This window comes from Solanum tuberosum, unplaced genomic scaffold (genome assembly GCF_000226075.1).
Source record: "Solanum tuberosum cultivar DM 1-3 516 R44 unplaced genomic scaffold, SolTub_3.0 scf00063, whole genome shotgun sequence".
NCBI lineage: Eukaryota > Viridiplantae > Streptophyta > Magnoliopsida > Solanales > Solanaceae > Solanum > Solanum tuberosum.
The window spans coordinates 2,027,776-2,045,965 of NW_006238988.1; the positions used below are offsets into that span (position 1 = coordinate 2,027,776).

Sequence of the window (18,190 nt, forward strand, 5' to 3'; positions counted from 1 at the left end):
TAAAAGGCTTAAAAACAGAACTTTTAAACATTTAAACTCAAAATCTCTGACGGGTGCTTGAAATTTGTTTGGAACCCCGCGCATGCAAATGAGATATGCAATCCTATAAAATTTGGCATTCTAAACTCAACTGAGCATTTTAAACTTTCATCCGAGGTTGTCTCAACAAAAAGTGGGTCCACACTCAAACTCCGTTTTAAGCCACAATCCACCATGGGGCTCTTAATTAGCTCAAGAGCCTCGGGATTCATATGAAGGGTCGTTCTAAACAAAACTTGACATTCTAGAGCTAAATGTGTTGATGGAGTTCTCATCTGGACATATTTACTAAGAATATTGATTGAGGTCCAATATAGGCCAAATCATAAAAGCTAAAACCCCTAATGACATAGACTCGCACCGAGAGGCTTGGGACCCGAGTCAACTATGCCACTATCCCAAAATGATCCGTCCGGACCTGAAAATGAAATGCCTCCAAATCCACCACTGTAAGGCCCTCTCCGAACCACTTCTAGTTGATCGATCAACTCCATCGCCTGGATCATCCATGAACAAAGAACAGGACTAGAAATAATTAAATAGTGTACAAATTTGTAGCAGCATGTTAAATCTAGAAATGAATGAAACTTCGACTTTGGTCCTTATAGTATTAAGACAAATAGATAGGCTCGTTTGGTTGGGAACAAGTTATCCCTGGATTTGTAACATTTCTATCAACAATGAATGACCAACAAGTTTAAAGTCTAGAGTGTAGCCTTTGGTGCTCCACAGATGGTCCCAACAGGCAATGCAGCCTGCAGTGCATCCCAACAGGTTAAAGAACAGCCTCTTACTTTCTTCACACGCGTCAAAGTTTCTGGACTCGATGCAACTAAAGTATAGCCTCTGGCCTGATATAGAAAAGATAGCATAGTAACTTCATTGAAGCACAGGTAACCAGATATATTAGACATTTACTCACGCTGAATACGCGAAGAACAAACGACTTACTTGTTTTTAAGTCATATGTGGGCTTGGATTCACAATTCTTAATGCTCTATAGACTTCAAATGGATTAGCAAATGTTCTTCTCTCTAAACGTTGACTTAAAACAATTTGAAATATGTCTCCTGAAGCAATGTGTTCCTTTGCCTGTAAGACAGCATTCTTGTACTTCTCACGTGTCATGTTTTCCGTGGTTAACGAAGTTCCAAATTCATGAATACAGAAATCCACAGAACCGGGAGATAAACTTGGACTAAAAAATAAAAATTCAATATGTAAATAATGTTTCTCAATTGCTTGTTTCTATGCAAAAAGGAAAACGAAAAAGGACTTACGACTTGATTCCTTGTACTCTAGACATTAATATTTCCAAGTGTTTCTTCCCATCAAGATAAGTTTCAGGAAGAGAGGAATATTGATCCAACCGGACCCAGTGAATCACATGCGCTTTCTCCAGGAACAAGAAGTTGTGCGGACTCATCAGTTTTGGTGGTGTCACACTCATGTCGAATTCTCCAAAAATACACTACTTTGGAGAATCCAACACGCACCTATTGACAATTTTTGAAGAGTCCAAACAACATAAACTATAACACAAGTATTTATCATGTTCTCACATATATGCACCAAGGCAGGACATATAAGAAGTAATGGATAGAGAGACTATTCATAAGTGCAAAATTCGACAAACATACCTTCTCAACATGATAAAATACAATGACATCGTCATAAAGTCCTAACTGAATATCTGCAAGGTTCCGGTCATCCTATGGAGCCCTTGGGAATGGTAACTTCTTGTTCTCTACATACCGAACTGTGTCATATGAAAAGTAACCAAACCATCCACCTGTTTGAAGTGATATTAATGACAGTAAAAATTGTGATTGAATTAAAAAAATGCAGTTGAGTAGCCTAATATATGCATGGAGCTCAAGTTGTAGTAGCCTTCCGAAATACAACAACAACATACCCAGTGTAACGGATGAACACCCTCGCAGGCCCCTAGACCCACCCCTGAATATAAGGTATGTTTTCCAGTGAAATCTATTTGCTAAACGAGAGCGGAGCCGTATATTTATTCCTTGTAGAAAGCTATAGTGGGAAACTAATTACTCCCTCTATTTAAAAAAGAATGACCTCTTTCCTTTTTTAGTAACATTTTATTTTCAGCTTTCCACGTGACATGTTTAAGACCACAAGATTAAATGGCAATTTTGTACATTTGACATAACTTTAATTTAGGACCACAAGATTCAAAAGTTTCTTTATTTTCTTAAACTCCGTGCCAAGTCAAACTAGGCCACTCTTTTTGAAATGGAGGGAGTAAATAAGTTCCTTGTAACACAATTAGTGAAAACAAAAACCTCACCACAAAAGGTATCAGGAAGTTCATCATCAATAAGTTCGAGTTTCCATCCGTTGGAAATAATTGCTGGAATTGTCATCGGATCTTCGACTGTATCAACCCTGAGAGAAACAACTATAACTTTTACCTAGCATGATCAACAACAACATACCCAGTGGGATCTGGGGAGGATAGGGTGTACACAGAGGTGTTTCTGATAAATTTTTTAAAAAGAAAACCCTTACAACACTAGAACCTTCAAAACCAGGTTCAATTGACTCATATAGAAAACTTGGAGCTTCACGATCCTCTTCTTTCACCAAACATCGGTATGCCAACATCGGAGTCAGATGATCAGAAAAAATGGTTGTGCAGCGGAATCAAGTTTCCGTTTTTAGAAACTTCAATGAACCTCTTCTCATCCATAACTGAACAAAAGGAAAACAATTTATTTATTTATTTCACTCACACACATGTACACACATCGTACGTATCAAAATAGCAACAGTAGAAAATTCAGAAAACTTGATACAAGAAAATATTGGTAAAACTCAACTTGAAATACTAACATTTTAAAATTTGTTCAACTTCTTAAAAGTTTGTCTACTTACTCATGGAGACATTTTTTTTTTTTCGATAGACCTTTAAACTACAAATAAAAAAAAGTAAGTAATAAGAAGAAAAAAAAAAATAACAAAAATGAAGACAGTGACAAAATATTATAAACAACATGACAAATCAATCATTTATAAACAATAGACAGTAAGCATAACATTATGCAAGGCATTTATCTTATTTGGCAAATGCTTGACGACATTATTAACATTTTACTCACTTGGCAAAAAAAAATCCATAAACAATCAAAATTTAAGGGTAATTTTGAAATATTGATATTTCTTAAACTTCGTATTCAGTCAAATTAGAAACGAGCTTAGTTAGGCACGGCAAGAGATATATACCATGGCCAAGAGCTGAAGAGTTGAGAGAGCAGCAATGGAGACGAGCATAGGTTGAACTCCGGCTAGAAATGAGGGATACCGACAGAACATTCCAATTAGAGATAGGTAACAAGTGCATTTTATGGTGATGGTGATCAAAATTGAAAATGGATCACCTATTTATACTCTCAAAAAAATAAAAAACATTTATAGGAAACCTCACGAAATTAATGGTGGACCATAAAATATTATTATTTTGAGATTCAACGAATGAAGCTTAATTTTGATTACATCAAAATCATTAATGTAACTTATTTATTGAGTTCACATGAAAATAAAATTTATTATATACAAAGTACAATAAATATATCAAAATCATTGTATCTAACTAATTACATTTATTGAATAATACAAAAAATAAATTCATTATACATAAAGCTAGTATGATGTATGCGTATGATTTATTGTAATATTATTTTTTTTGTTAAATAATTCATTGTAAAATAAATTCAAGAATTTCATGATTCATTATAAAAATAAATTCATTATACAAAATGTTCATTCTTTCTTAATAATCAAATATTATTCATTATATTTTTACTAAAAACATTCAATGTATGATGGTGAGAGAATAAACTATATAAGCAACATAGGAAATTTCTTGAACCATATCCAAAATGGTTTCTCATTTAAAAAGTGTTACAAAATTAATAATGGCAGATCAAATACGTAAAGTATTATGTGAGTACAAAAGCGACCATTCCACATGTATCTAAAAAGATTTACAGTCGTAGCAACACCGAAACTTTTGGATTCAATAAGAAAAGTTACTTTATTATTGGTGCTCCTGATTAATTTCCTGAGCTTCATGGTGTTGTGAGTTTGGTCCTTCATCATGTCCGTGATGATTAAGGAATCTAGTTCTAATGTGAACTTTATTACTTGCTCTGTCCTATTTTATATGAATTACTTTTCTTTTTAGTAATTCCTAAAAAAATGACACATTTTTTTTATATTAAATAACAATTTAACTTTAAATTATTTATTTTACCCTTAATGAAGTGACTTGGGGCTTTGAATTAAAGGTGACATTAAGGTGTCAAAATAAAGGGGCGGTGACATAAGTCTTAATTATTGAGTGTAGGTGACAATTATGTGATTAATGATTAATGATTAAGGATTGTGGAGTTGCCCTCAAGTTTATAAGTTGGCAGTTTGATCCATTAAATTAAATGAGGGGTTAAAGGGTAAATGACTAAAACCTAATTTAACCAATTTTGGTGAGAACCAAAACTGGAGGGGAGCCACCAGCAAGCTGTACCAAAAGGATAAATAAAAGATTTTTCCCCCGCCTCCCGACGTATTCCTCTTCTGCTTCGTTCTTGCTTGCTTGCTTGCCTTTCTTCCCTTTCTTCCCGTTCTCTTCATCTTCTTCTTCTTCTTTTCGTACATTGTTGGTCTTGACTGCTAGTCCTTGAGCTTTCTTCTTCTTCTTGAATCAGATTTAGCTAATCTAATCAATGGACCAGATTTTGTTCTGTATCAACTGAAATTACTTAATAAGTGATTGGGGTCACACACCATTGTTTTGGTAAGTAAAATTAATAGTTCTTTGAAATCATTCATCATCATCTGGGTATCTGCAATTTTTTCAATAATTTGCATTCGCGTTTCCAATAGATGGCTATATATGTTGCAACAGAAAGGTTATTTCAATCGTAATAGAATAGACATATGTTGCAACATATAACTTACACAAGCTGCGACATGTAACTTAGACATGTAGCAACATATGACTTACATGTGGCAACAGAATGGTCATATGTTGCAACATATGACTTGTACATTTTGTCACAACATGTGATTTATGTTTTGCAACAGAAAAATTATATGTAATAACATATGACTTACATTTCGCAACAGAATAGTCATATGTTGCGACATATTTGTCACAACATAACAGTTATATGTAGCAACATATGACTTACATCTCGCCACATAATAGCCATATGTAGCAACATATGACTTACACATGTTGTCATTAGTACTAATTATTTTTTTAATTAATTTCTTCAGGTACAATAAAGGCAGGGATTATTTGTAGGTATTGATTGTCGTGATTAATGGGTTGAGAAGAAAAATTGATACATTTGGCATTGGAAGAATAGTAAGAAACGGGGAGGGTCAATAGGGATGACTATCGAAAGAAATATTTTGTATGATGATTTTATTTGGAAGGGTGCCAGAACCTTATTTGTTAGGAGAAATACCATTTTGTTGTACTGTTCATCAATTCTATCTTTGTGAATTATGTAGTTGTGATTTAGAAATAGATGAAATAGTTAAATTTCTGTATTAATTAAATTTTCATGTGTGACAACATATATACATTTCTTGCAAACTCATGGGGAAAAAGGTGACCTTTTTTGTGTTTTGTACTGATTTTTTAATTTGTTCATTATAAAATATTTAATCTAAAAAAATTTGACATTTTTTCATTGCTAAATCTCTCAATTTATCGATTAACTCATCCTTGAAGTGACATATGTGGCAACATATGCACATTCTATTGGAAAAATTGCAACAGGCATGTCATACGTGGCAACATATGTATATCATAAAATGGTCTTTTGGGGGTTAATTCAATTAAATTGTCACCTAATTCAACATGTAACACTAATATATAGTCCTACAATATGTCTAAGTACAAAATTATGGTCTAATACAACAACTTTCATTAATTCTATCAATTATTTTTACAAAGAATACCATACCACTAGTTCATCATACAATGACCTAGTAACTACATATGATAGTTATATAACACCCTTGTAAATCATTGTTTCAAGTGTTATAGCATATTTTTATTGCTTAATTATGGCCCAAAGTACTAAAATTTGGTTCAATTTAACATTTTTTTCATTCCTAAATCGCTCAATTTATCTATTAAGTCATCCTTGAAGTGACATATGTTGCAACATATGCACGTTCTGTTGGAAAAATTGCAACAGACATGTCATATGTGGCAACATATGTATATCCTAAAATGTGCTTTTTGGGGTTAATTCAATTAAATTGTCACCTAATTCAACATGTAACACTAATATATAGTCCTACAACATGTCTAAGTACAAAATTATGGTCTAATACAACAACCTCTATTAATTTTATCAATTATTTTTACAAAGACTATCATACCACTAGTTCATCATACAATGACCAAGTAACTCCATATGATAGTTATATAACACCCTTGTAAATTGTTGTTCCAAGTGTTATAGCATATTTTTATTGCTTTATTATGGTCCAAAGTACTAAAAGTTGATTCAATTTGACATTTTTCCATTCCTAAATCGCTCAATTTATCGATTAAGTCATCCTTGAAGTGACATATGTACGTTCTGTTGGAAAAATTGCAACTGACATGTCATATGTGGCAACATATGTATATCCTAAAATGTGCTTTTTGGGGTTAATTCAATTAAATTGTCACCTAATTCAACATGTAACACTAATATATAGTCCTACAACATGTCTAAGTACAAAATTATGGTCTAATACAACAACTTTCATTAATTCTATCAATTATTTTTACAGAGAATACCATACCACTAGTTCATCATACAATGACCAAGTAACTACATATGATAGTTATATAACACCCTTGTAAATCATTGTTTCAAGTGTTATAGCATATTTTTATTGCTTAATTATGGCCCAAAGTACTAAAATTTGGTTCAATTTAACATTTTTTTCATTCCTAAATCGCTCAATTTATCTATTAAGTCATCCTTGAAGTGACATATGTTGCAACATATGCACGTTCTGTTGGAAAAATTGCAACAGACATGTCATATGTGACAACATATATATATCCTAAAATATGCTTGTTGGGGTTAATTCAATTAAATTGTCACCTAAATCAACATGTAATATTAATATATAGTCCTATAACATGTCTGAGTACAAAATTATGGTTTAATACAATAACCTTCATCAATTCTATCAATTGTTTTTACAAAGATTATCATATCATTAGTTCATCAATGACCAAGTAACTCCATATGATAGTTATATAACACCCTTGTAAATCGTTGTTCCAAGTGTTATAGCATATTTTTATTGTTTAATTATGGTCCAATGTACTAAAATTTGGTACAATTTGAAATTTTTTCATTCCTAAATCGCTCAATTTATCGATTAACCCATCCTTGAAGCGTCATCTGTGGCAACATATGCACGTTCTGTTGGAAAAATTACAACAGACATGTCATATGTGGCAATATATGTATATCCTAAAATGTGTTTGTTGGGGTTAAGCTTTTTGAAATTAGATAATATTTCGAAAGGAATAACAACCCAACCATCCTACAAACAAATAAGTGATAAAACCACTAAAAACGTCCTAATACCAATAAGTATTTCAAAACCCTAATTAAATTTTACATGAGAAGATATCAACGATAAACTAGAAATGATGAGGGCAACGACAACTTGTTGTAGAAGAGTATTGCAATAGATTACCACTGATGTTGTAGAAAATATCGCAATAATTTGATCTGTGAAGGAATAATGGAACGAGAGAAAGGAAAGAAGAGAAAAGAAAACGAAAATTAGTAAAAATAAATTAAATTTGGAATATGAAACGAAACAACCTTTTATAGAGGAGAGGAGAGAGAGGAGAGAGGGAAAAATGAAGGGACGATTGTTTTAAACCCTTTTAATTATTTTTTTGAATTTTGACAATTCAAAGTGTGACATATGTTGCCACATATATCCTTTCTGTTGGGGCACATGCAGATAATTATGTGGTATTTTTTACAACAAAGGTTATATATGGTGCGCAGACACCACATTTCTTCCTTTCCATCATAATTGACTTTTGTTCCAACAAAATAAAAATAATAACAATAATCATTAATATTAATATTATCAGCAAAAATGAACAATTTGTGACAATCTAATGTTGCCACATATCTCATTTCTGTGACATATGTTACCACATATCTTCTTTCTGTGACATATGTTGCCACATATATCCTTTCTGTTGGGGCACATGCAGATAATTCTTTGATTTTTTTTACAACAGAGGTTATATATGGTGCGACAGACACCACATTTCTTCCTTTTCATCATAATTGACATTTGTTCCAACAAAAAAAAATCATTAATATTAATATTATCAGCAAAAATGAACAATTGATGACAATATAATGTTATAATGTTGCCACATATCTCCTTTCTGTGACATATGTTACCACATATCTTCTTTCTGTGACATATGTTGCTACATATATCCTTTCTGTTGGGGTACATGAAGATAATTCTACGGTGTTTTTTACAACAGATGTTGTATATGTTGCCACTTGCACCACATTTCTTCCTTAATAATTGACATTTGTTCCAACAAAATAAAAATAATAATAATCATTAATATTAATAATCATTAATATTAATATTATCAGCCAAAATGAACACTTCACCAAATGTTTTATACAACTTATCAACAAAAAAGTAATTCACAATGGTATACATAACCATCAATCTAATAAATGGTGGTAGCCACAACATTTTCATCGAACTTTGTTTATTTAGGTCTAGGCCTTTGTGGGTCTTCATTGTTACTAACATAGTCACTCCGAACCTTTAAAATTCCATAGTTTCATAGGAGTGAAGCATATCTCATTGCGGAGGATTTCAGAACTAATTTCATAAGATGGTACTTGTAGTCCATCACTCAAAAACTCAGTGTATGCAGCAACAAAAAGTCCACAATCTCTGCATGGTATATCATCAATTAGAAAATATAATAACATCATATTTCAATAGTGGTAAGACAAAAAAATTAATGTGATACTTACAGACTATTGGTTGCTTGTTGGGCAATACCAGTAACATGTCTGACTTCGAATGGGTGAGATTTGTTCTTTTCTTGGTAAGATTCAAGAACTGATCAGTTAGTTCGGTCTTTTTGATAAAAAAAATCAAGGTACTTTGACAACAATGTAGACAACTTTTGAATCTCAGAGCACAATTTTCTCTTAGTCCTCGATGAGGTGCCAAGGCAGTCCACCAGGTATACCAAACCCTTTGATAGTGCCAGCGATTTTATTCTCCAGAAACAACACTGGCATGATCAATGTATGTTTTGAAAAAAATAATTAGTAGTGGTATATCGATATTTAGAATGACTCTGTTGCTTTGACTTCTTCTGCAAATAGTATAAAATGACATTCACATGTTGCACAGATGCATCAACAAGTGTATTTCTATATCAATTTATTTGTATGTATTCATGTCTTAATCAAAAGATAAAAGTGGGTATGGATTTACCTGATCAGTCCAGCACTTATTGGGTTGAGACATTACGTAAAACCAATCCTTCTTCTTTGAAAATGCAACTACAAAATCAAGTTGTTTGAACTCAAGATCCGAGCAATTAGCTAAGTAGTGATCATCCTTGTCTCTTCTGCAATTGTGTAATCATTATAAATAATTATTTAGTGGACAACAAGAAGATATACTAATAATAGTTTTAACGACTTTTACTCTTTTGCATGATGCTTGTAAAGACCCTCGTTTATCCATTGCGAGAAGGATGACATTAGTTCAGTTGGACCCTCGTCGTCAATGTTAAAACCTTCAAATGGATATTGTTGCTTCACATCACAACTGACGACTTCGACTTTCTTCTCTTTATTTTTCTCTTTCTCTTTTGCTTTCTTTTTCACTTTCTCCTTCTCCTTCTCCTTCTCCTTCTCCTTCTCTTGCTCCTTCTCCTTCTCCTCCTCCTCCTTATCCTTCTCCTTCTCCTTGCCTTTTGAGTTTGAGTGTGATACTGGAGCAGTAGTCATTGATTTTTCTTTCACTAATTATAGATAATGATTGAGAAATAGATTTTTTCAACCTCCTACACTTCAAAGGTTGTGAAATCTTCTTGGATGTATGAACATCAATATTATAAGTTATTTCCTTAAAAATATCAGTGAGTTCTTTAACACGACTAATAAAATAATCATGTTGCTGCTCACATTCTTCCGCATAGACAAAAATAGAATTTGATGTTAGAAGAGGAAGCAACACCAATAAAAGATTGAGTTATTGTCATGGATGAAACTTCTTGAATCATTTCATCTACAAGGTAAATAAAAAAAGGTTGAAAGTTTACCATTGATTATAAAATAATAATGGGTAGCAATTTATACTTATGTTGACACAGATGGATATTATGTTGCAACAAATGTACCTTCTGTTGCTGAATCTTATGTGGCCACACATGAATCTTCATGTGCCACAAATGAATCTTATGTTACTACATATGACCATTTTGTTTCCCTAACACATATGTGATATGTTCCAACATATGACAACTCTGTTGGAATATATACCAACATATCACTAAAATGTAGCAACATACGACACATATTTCAACAAATGAAATATATGTTGGACAACTGAACAAGACTATATTTCTCAAATCATATGAACAAAATGGTCACAAAAAAAATAACAAAAGCAACAAAAATTGAATTTTCACTGAATGTTAACAATACATATACATTTCCTCAAAATTAGGGCTTTTTTGGGTTTGTTGAATTTCTTTCAAAAACAATAAATAATAGGTACCATTACACTATTATTTAATTTTCACATCTATAGAACGATTTATTGTTCATTAACCCAAGAAAAAACTTAGTATTGTTCGAAAATTGTAAAATCTTTCAAAAAAATGACTTGCCCATTTTAAGTCGAACACAATCTTCAGTTCAGAAAGAAGAGAGAGTCACGGCCGGAGATGAGGAGGAAGATAAGATAATGGGGAAGAATATTTGTTTTGATAGTCGGATTTTTGGATTTTCTAAGGAAGAAGAAGAAGAGAAGAGAGAACGTTGGGAGAAGAAGAGAAAATTCTATTTTCTTTTACCTTTGTTTTAAATGGTTTGGATAGAATTATAAAAGTTGAAAAATGAAGTATTTTTTGTATTTTATGAAAGATTAGAAAGTTTTTGAAAAATGTTAATTTGATCCCAGATTTACTTAATTACATTTTAAAGTGAATTTGACCCTTTCTTGGTCAAAGTGTCACCAAAAACAAAACTCAAACTTAATTGACACCTTTCATTTAATTGTCTCAAGTGACTTATAGCCACAAAAAACTCTATCACTTATTTCAGATCACAAATTTCAAGTCTTTCTTTCTTTCTTATATTCTGTATCGAATCAAACTAACTCATATAAAATTGGACCGAAGGAGTATATCGTTATGTCTACACCATTTTCTACCAAAGTTGGCAGCCAAATCCTTGTGCCTCGTTGATATTGCATTGAACATGTATTGAAAAGGCCAACACCAAATCCTTTCAATTCCTTCGATATAGCTACCATTTGTATTGACTTTAACCAAACCAACTAAAGGTTTGGTCTAATGGACCACTGGTTGTTGGCCCAAGTGTCCCTAAACAAGCAGTTAGGAAATGTTGTGGCCATAACAGGTCTAATAGTTAGGGATGGAAATGGGGCGGTGCGGGGTGGGGTGGCCATAACCCGCAAAATTTTTAATCAGCCCCGCCCCGCCCCACCCCGAATAACAATTTTTTTCATTTTCAACCCGCTCCATCCCGTCCCACATAACTTTTTTAATATTTTCTTTTTCTAGTTAAGTTTGATACTAAAAATAAAATTCATAAAAATAAATTCTTTGTTTCATTAAGTTTTATTAATGTAATAGGATAGTGACTTAAAATTTTATTTTTTAGAGGTCAATTGGAAAACATGTAAGAAATTGTAGTATTTTTTATTGAACCATTTTCATTTACTATCTTCAATATTTTAGTAGATTTGTAGAAATTATCTTAATAAATAATGTTTTATCACTCTTATAACATGTAAAAATTTCAAATTAAATTTGAACCTACATAAAATCACATATACTCGCAACCCGCCCCGCCCCACCCCGCAATAATTTTTAAAAAACCCACTTCAACCAGCCACACGCAACCTTAAACCCGTCCCGCCACACATAGCGTTAAACCCATCCCGCCCTGCATCCGCCTCGCCCCTCCCCATTGCCATCCCTACTAATAGTCCATTCTTGATTTTGATTAAAAAAATAATAAAATTGCTCTCCATACTTGCAAGGAGTCCAGCTTTTCCAAATAAGCCAACTAACAATAGTAGGCATTATAGTGATAACCAATTTGTGTATATTATTTCTGGGTTTTACCATTCACCATTCTTGAAACACCCGAATGATAATTCAATTGTGATGAATAATACCAAGTGGTGCACCTAATTAGTGTAACGATTCGATCCGTCATTACGAAGGGCTACCTCATGCGGAGTCCCAAAAGTTCGGTAGGAAGTTCTAAAGTTTGAGCATAACGAATTTTGGCTTAGATTATTTTTGGGTTGGGCTAATGTCATCTCGCCATAGCGGAAGGTCCCTTGCTATGGCGACGCCACTATAACAGTCTGAGTCCCTCTATAGCGAGACGTCGAAAATTAGCAACCTAATTAATGTGTTGTCTTTTATTTTCCTTCCATTTTTGAAAGGAGGAAATAGACAAGATATGCTCCAAAAACCCTCTAGGAGCACCCGAGGCACAGGAGCAATAGAGGAGGGAAAGTTTTCGTGATAGGAATGTCGTTCACCAAGGGGAAATTACACGAGATCGTATTCTGGTATAAGATTCATCAGCGGATGTTTGACGCCCAGGTAGGCTAGGTTTTATTTCAAAATTAATAGTTAGACCTGCTTGTATCGCATCCTATCATGTATGTATTCAGAGATTTCATGTCTAGGCTTTTAGGAACGGAGTCTGAATAGTTAGATATTGTTGTAATTGTTGTTAGGGAGGAAAGAGATGATGACTAGGCCTATGTAACACTCGAAAATTGGAAAGTCAGATTGAAAAGGGAAAGTTCAGTTTATTGCACTGATGCAGTGAACTACGAGCCTATCTACAGACAGTAGGAAGTTCAACAGGTCATAGGAAGGCAATTGTGGTTCATGGGATAAGTTTTGGAAATGTCAAGTCTCCGATGTGAGACCTACAAATGGACATGACGAGTCGTAGTAAGTGTCATAGGTTGTAGGACTGATCCATATAGTGCATTTAGAGAAACGAAATTGAGGCCTCAGTCTACGAGAAGACTTGACAGGTCGTAGAGTAGTCTACGAGTCGTAGGAAGTACCCGTAGAAGTGACTCAGCTTTAGTGAAATTTTGAATTTGAACTTGGGTTTTATGGAAGGGGTCTATAGACCATAGACCAGATGACGACTCGTAGAGTGGTTTCGTGGGAAGTTGAATGAATTTTGGGTTTCTAAAGTTGGTTATACAGTTGACCAGTACGAGCCGTAGGAAGTCCTCCGGATCAAGGTCCTGTTCGACATTTATTTCTTAAGGGCATTTGGGTATTTTCCTATGCAATTAATACTTATAATATGTCGTTTTGGCCTTATTTCTAAGTCCTATTACTACCTTTTAATTCCTAAAACTACCCAAACCCTCTAGTTTCCTCAAATTCTCAATTCTCATCCAAGTTCATCCTCTCCAATTCTCTCTCAACTTCAAGAAAAAAAAAGCTAGGATTTCAAGCTTCAAGTTCTTCTCTTTCTCTTGCTTTGCTAGGCTTTGACATCAAGGTTGTCATCGTCTTCATCGATGACATACTGGTATACTCGCGGAGCCGAAGTGAGCATGAGCAGCATTTGAGGATAGTGCTCCAGACTTTGAGAGATCAGCGGCTTTATGCCAAGTTCTCAAAGTGCGAGTTTTGGCTTGAGTCTGTAGCCTTCTTGGGGCACGTGGTGTCAAATGAGGGTATTAAGGTTGATCCGGCGAAGATTGAGGCTATTCGTGATTGGCACAGGCCCACCTCTGTTACTGAGGTTCGTAGCTTCGTCGGGTTAGCGAGTTACTACAGATGTTTTGTTGAGGGTTTTTCTATTATTGCAGCCCCGTTGACTCGATTGACTCGTGTTGATGTTCCTTTTGTTTGGTCAGAGGAGTGTGAGGCGAGCTTTTTGAGGCTCAAGGAGTTATTGACCACCGCTCCTATATTGACTCTTCCAGTTGAGGGCGAGGGCTTTACAGTTTATTGTGACGCATTCGGCGTTGGTTTGGGTTGTGTATTGATGCAGCAGGGCCGGGTTATTGCTTATGCATCGAGGCAGCTTAAGATCCATGAGCGCAACTACCCCACTCATGACTTGGAGTTGGCGGCGGTAGTTTTCGCGCTTAAGATTTGGAGGCACTACTTGTATGGAGTTCGATGTGAGATCTATACCGATCATAGGAGTCTTCAGTACATCATGAGCCAGAGGGACCTTAATTCGAGGCAGCGTCGTTGGATTGAGCTCCTGAAGGACTACGACCTCTCTATTCTCTATCATCCGGGCAAGGCGAATGTGGTAGCGGACGCCTTGAGCCGGAAGGCAGTGAGTATGGGTAGTCTAGCCTTCTTATCTGCTGAGGAGCGACCGTTAGCTTTGGACATTCAGTCCTTAGCTAATAGCATGGTTCGGTTGGATATCTCAGATTCTAGTAAGATCTGTGGTTTTCAGTTTGAGGATGAGGCCTTGGTGGCCCTTAGAGATCGAGTGTTAGCGGGTGATGGTGGTCAGGCTACCTTAGATCCTGCTGGAGTATTGAAATTCGCCGGCCGCATCTGTGTTCCGAGAGTTGGAGATTTGATACAGTTGATACTTTCTGAGGCCCATGAGTCTAGATACTCTATCCATCCGGGCACAGCGAAGATGTATCGTGATTTGAGGCAGCATTACTGGTGGAGTGGCATGAGGAGAGATATTGCTGACTTTGTTTCCCGTTGCCTGTTCTGCCAGCAGATAAAGGCCGAGCATTTGAGACCTGGTGGCGAGTTCCAGAGATTACCCATTCCTGAGTGGAAGTGGGAGCGTATCACTACGGACTTCGTTGTGGGGTTGCCTCGGACTTCTAGAGGTGTTGACAGCATTTGGGTCATCGTGGATCGATTGACCAAGTCAGCACACTTCCTTCCTGTTCATACTACCTTCAGTGCTGAGAGGTTGGCTCGTATCTATATTCGGGAGGTAGTTCGTCTTCATGGTGTGCCTGTTTCTATCATTTCAGACCGGGGTTCACAGTTCACTTCCAGCTTTTGGAGGGCTTTTCAGGAGGAGTTGGGCACCCGTGTCCACCTTAGCACAGCATTTCACCCACAGACGGATGGTCAGTCAGAGCGTACTATTCAGGTCCTTGGGGATATGTTGCGGGCATGTGTTATGGATTTTGGAGGTCAGTGGGACCAGTTCTTGCCTTTGGCGGAGTTTGCGTACAACAACAGCTACCACTCTAGTATTCAGATGGCCCCGTTTGAGGCCTTATATGGTAGGCGTTGTTGCTCTCCAGTTGGTTGGTTTGAGTCTACAGAGCCTAGGCCGCGTGGTTCAGATTTGCTTCAGGAGGCCCTGGATCAGGTGAGGGTGATTCAGGATAGGCTCAGGACGGCTCAGAGTAGGCACCAGAGTTATGCGGATCAGAGGCATCGACCTTTGAGATTCTCTGTTGGTGACCGGGTATTCCTCCGTGTGTCGCCCATGAAGGGCGTGATGAGGTTTGGGAGGCGGGGCAAGCTTAGCCCCAGGTACATTGGGCCTTTTGAGATACTCCGGACAGTTGGGGAGGTTGCTTATGAGTTGGCCCTACCTCCAGCATTTTCAGCCATCCACCCAGTTTTTCATGTCTCGATGTTGCGGCGATATGTTCCTGATGAGTCCCATGTGCTCCAGTATGATGCAGTCGAGTTGGATGATCGTTTGACATTTGTAGAGGAGCCAGTTGCCATTCTAGCCAGAGATGCGAGGAGATTACGCTCGAGAGCCATTCCTGTTGTTAAGGTCCGTTGGAGGCATCGTCCAGTCGAGGAGGCTACCTGGGAGACCGAGCAGGAGATGCGAGAGCAGTTTCCCAGCTTGTTTGAGCCTTCAGGTACTTCTTGATCCTTTCTTTCGCGGACGAAAGTCCTTTTTAGTAGTGGATATTGTAATGACCCTCATGGTCATTTCTGTGTCTTGCCTTCTGTGTGTCGTTTAGAGCGTTCCTATAGCGACCCCAATTCATTTATGACTTGCTGTGACTGACAGTTCGGTCACATGGTCGTTCGTTTGGTCTTGGTGCGAGTTTTTATGTTTTGGAGCTTATGAACCTTGAACGATCATTTTCGATCAAAAGTTCAAGAAGATGACATCGGAATCCAATTCTGACGATTCCATCAGCTCCGGAAGGGTCATTTTAGGCTAGTAGCATGGTCGACATGACTCTCGAGGTTTTCAGTGTGAGTCGGTGCGATTAGGCGTTTTAGCCTTTGAAATTTGGCTTAAGTTTGACTTTGGTCAACATTCTGAGTAAACACGCTCGGATGAGAATTCCGTCAGCGTGGTTAGCTTCGGAATGTCGAGTTTGGTCTAGATTGACCCTTCTTTTGTGTCTGGAGGTTTTCAATATCTTTCCGAGCACTTTTGTTGGTTTTGACTTAAAATGACTTTTGGAAGTGGGACCTACTTTTTATCGAAATGACCTCTGATGGAAATTTCGACTGCGCCGTTCAGTCTGGAATATCAAATTTGGTATGGTTGCATATCTCGTTTGCGTGCACGGGGTTCCGAACGAGATCGGAACACCCCATCGGAATTTTAAGTTTTGGAAATGTTGCAGATTTTCTGCAATAAATTGCAGAAAATCAGCAACATTTCCCAAATTTCAAACCCTCATAATTCTCTCATCTCTCAACCGATTTGGGCGATCCAACAGGAAAAGTTGTGAGATTTTTTGAGGACAACGCGTTGGTGAGCTCGGATAGTGATTTGGGGTCTCCGTTTGAGGTAAATTTTGCAATTAACCTGACTGCAGAACCCTTTTTCGAGCTGTGGTTTTTGGCATTATTGTTTTGATCATATCTCACTCATTTTAGCTCGGAATTGGGTGATTCGAAGTTCCATGTGTTGAAAATTATCGTGTCTTCGTCGTAGAGTGCTTAAGGAGTGTTGGGAACTTTTTGATTCTCGTTAATTTCAAGTTTAGGCTGCTGCAATGTTTTCTTTTATTCTATTTTTGATAGCGGGACAGCGTTTTGAGGACGTTCGGAAAGGGAGAGCTCCGGAGAAGTGATTTTGGAGCGCTTGTGATTGGCCTACAGGTAGGCTACGGTTTCCCTCTCTTAGATTGAGCTCGAGAATGTGAATGCATGTTGATTAGTTGAGATTTGGGGTTGGGTAGTTATTGAATCCTGCATAGGTGTTAAGAAATTATGTTTTCGGCCTATTTCGGGAATTATCGAGTAATTGTGAGCATACTTTGTGATTAATGGACCCTCCTCGCTATGTGAAGTGCTTGCATGCTTAATTACTATTTATTTGAAGCATGTTGAGCCTTAGTTTAGGTTTGACTAGGGCTTGCCTTAGAAATACATGATTCGGATCCGATAGGCCTTAGTTTTACCCCGACGCCGCTCGGCCGGCTTAGATCTCTGTAGACTGGTGTAACAGACTTGAGCTTGATAGTTTGGGCCTTAGCTACGTGATACGTTTGCTCCGACTTTAGTTATCCTTATTTTTCCCGATGTTACGGCTTCACGAGTTACATCAGCAACACTAGTTCTACTTCGCGATTTGAATTTGATTTTCGATTCGGTTCCAAGGACTTACATTGATTGGCTAAGTATGGACGGCGTTCCACGGATATTTATGAGTGTGGATCGATTAGGACTCTTTCAGCAGCTACATTGGCACCTTTATAGAGCATCCGGTTAGAGTTCCGGCCTCTATTGCCCAGTTACTTATATAGAGCATCGGTTTAGAGTTCCGGCCTCTATTGCTCAGATACTTATATAGAGCATCCGGTTAGAGTTCTGACCTCTTATACTTGTTACTTGTGATTGGTT

General features: G+C 36.5%; 1 pseudogene; it reads right to left on the reverse strand.

Annotated features, from left to right (window-relative positions):
- Positions 1-743: 743 nt before the first annotated feature.
- LOC102598138 (anthranilate synthase alpha subunit 1, chloroplastic-like) lies at positions 744-2,670 on the reverse strand (annotated as a pseudogene).
- Between the last annotated feature and the right edge of the window lie 15,520 nt (positions 2,671-18,190).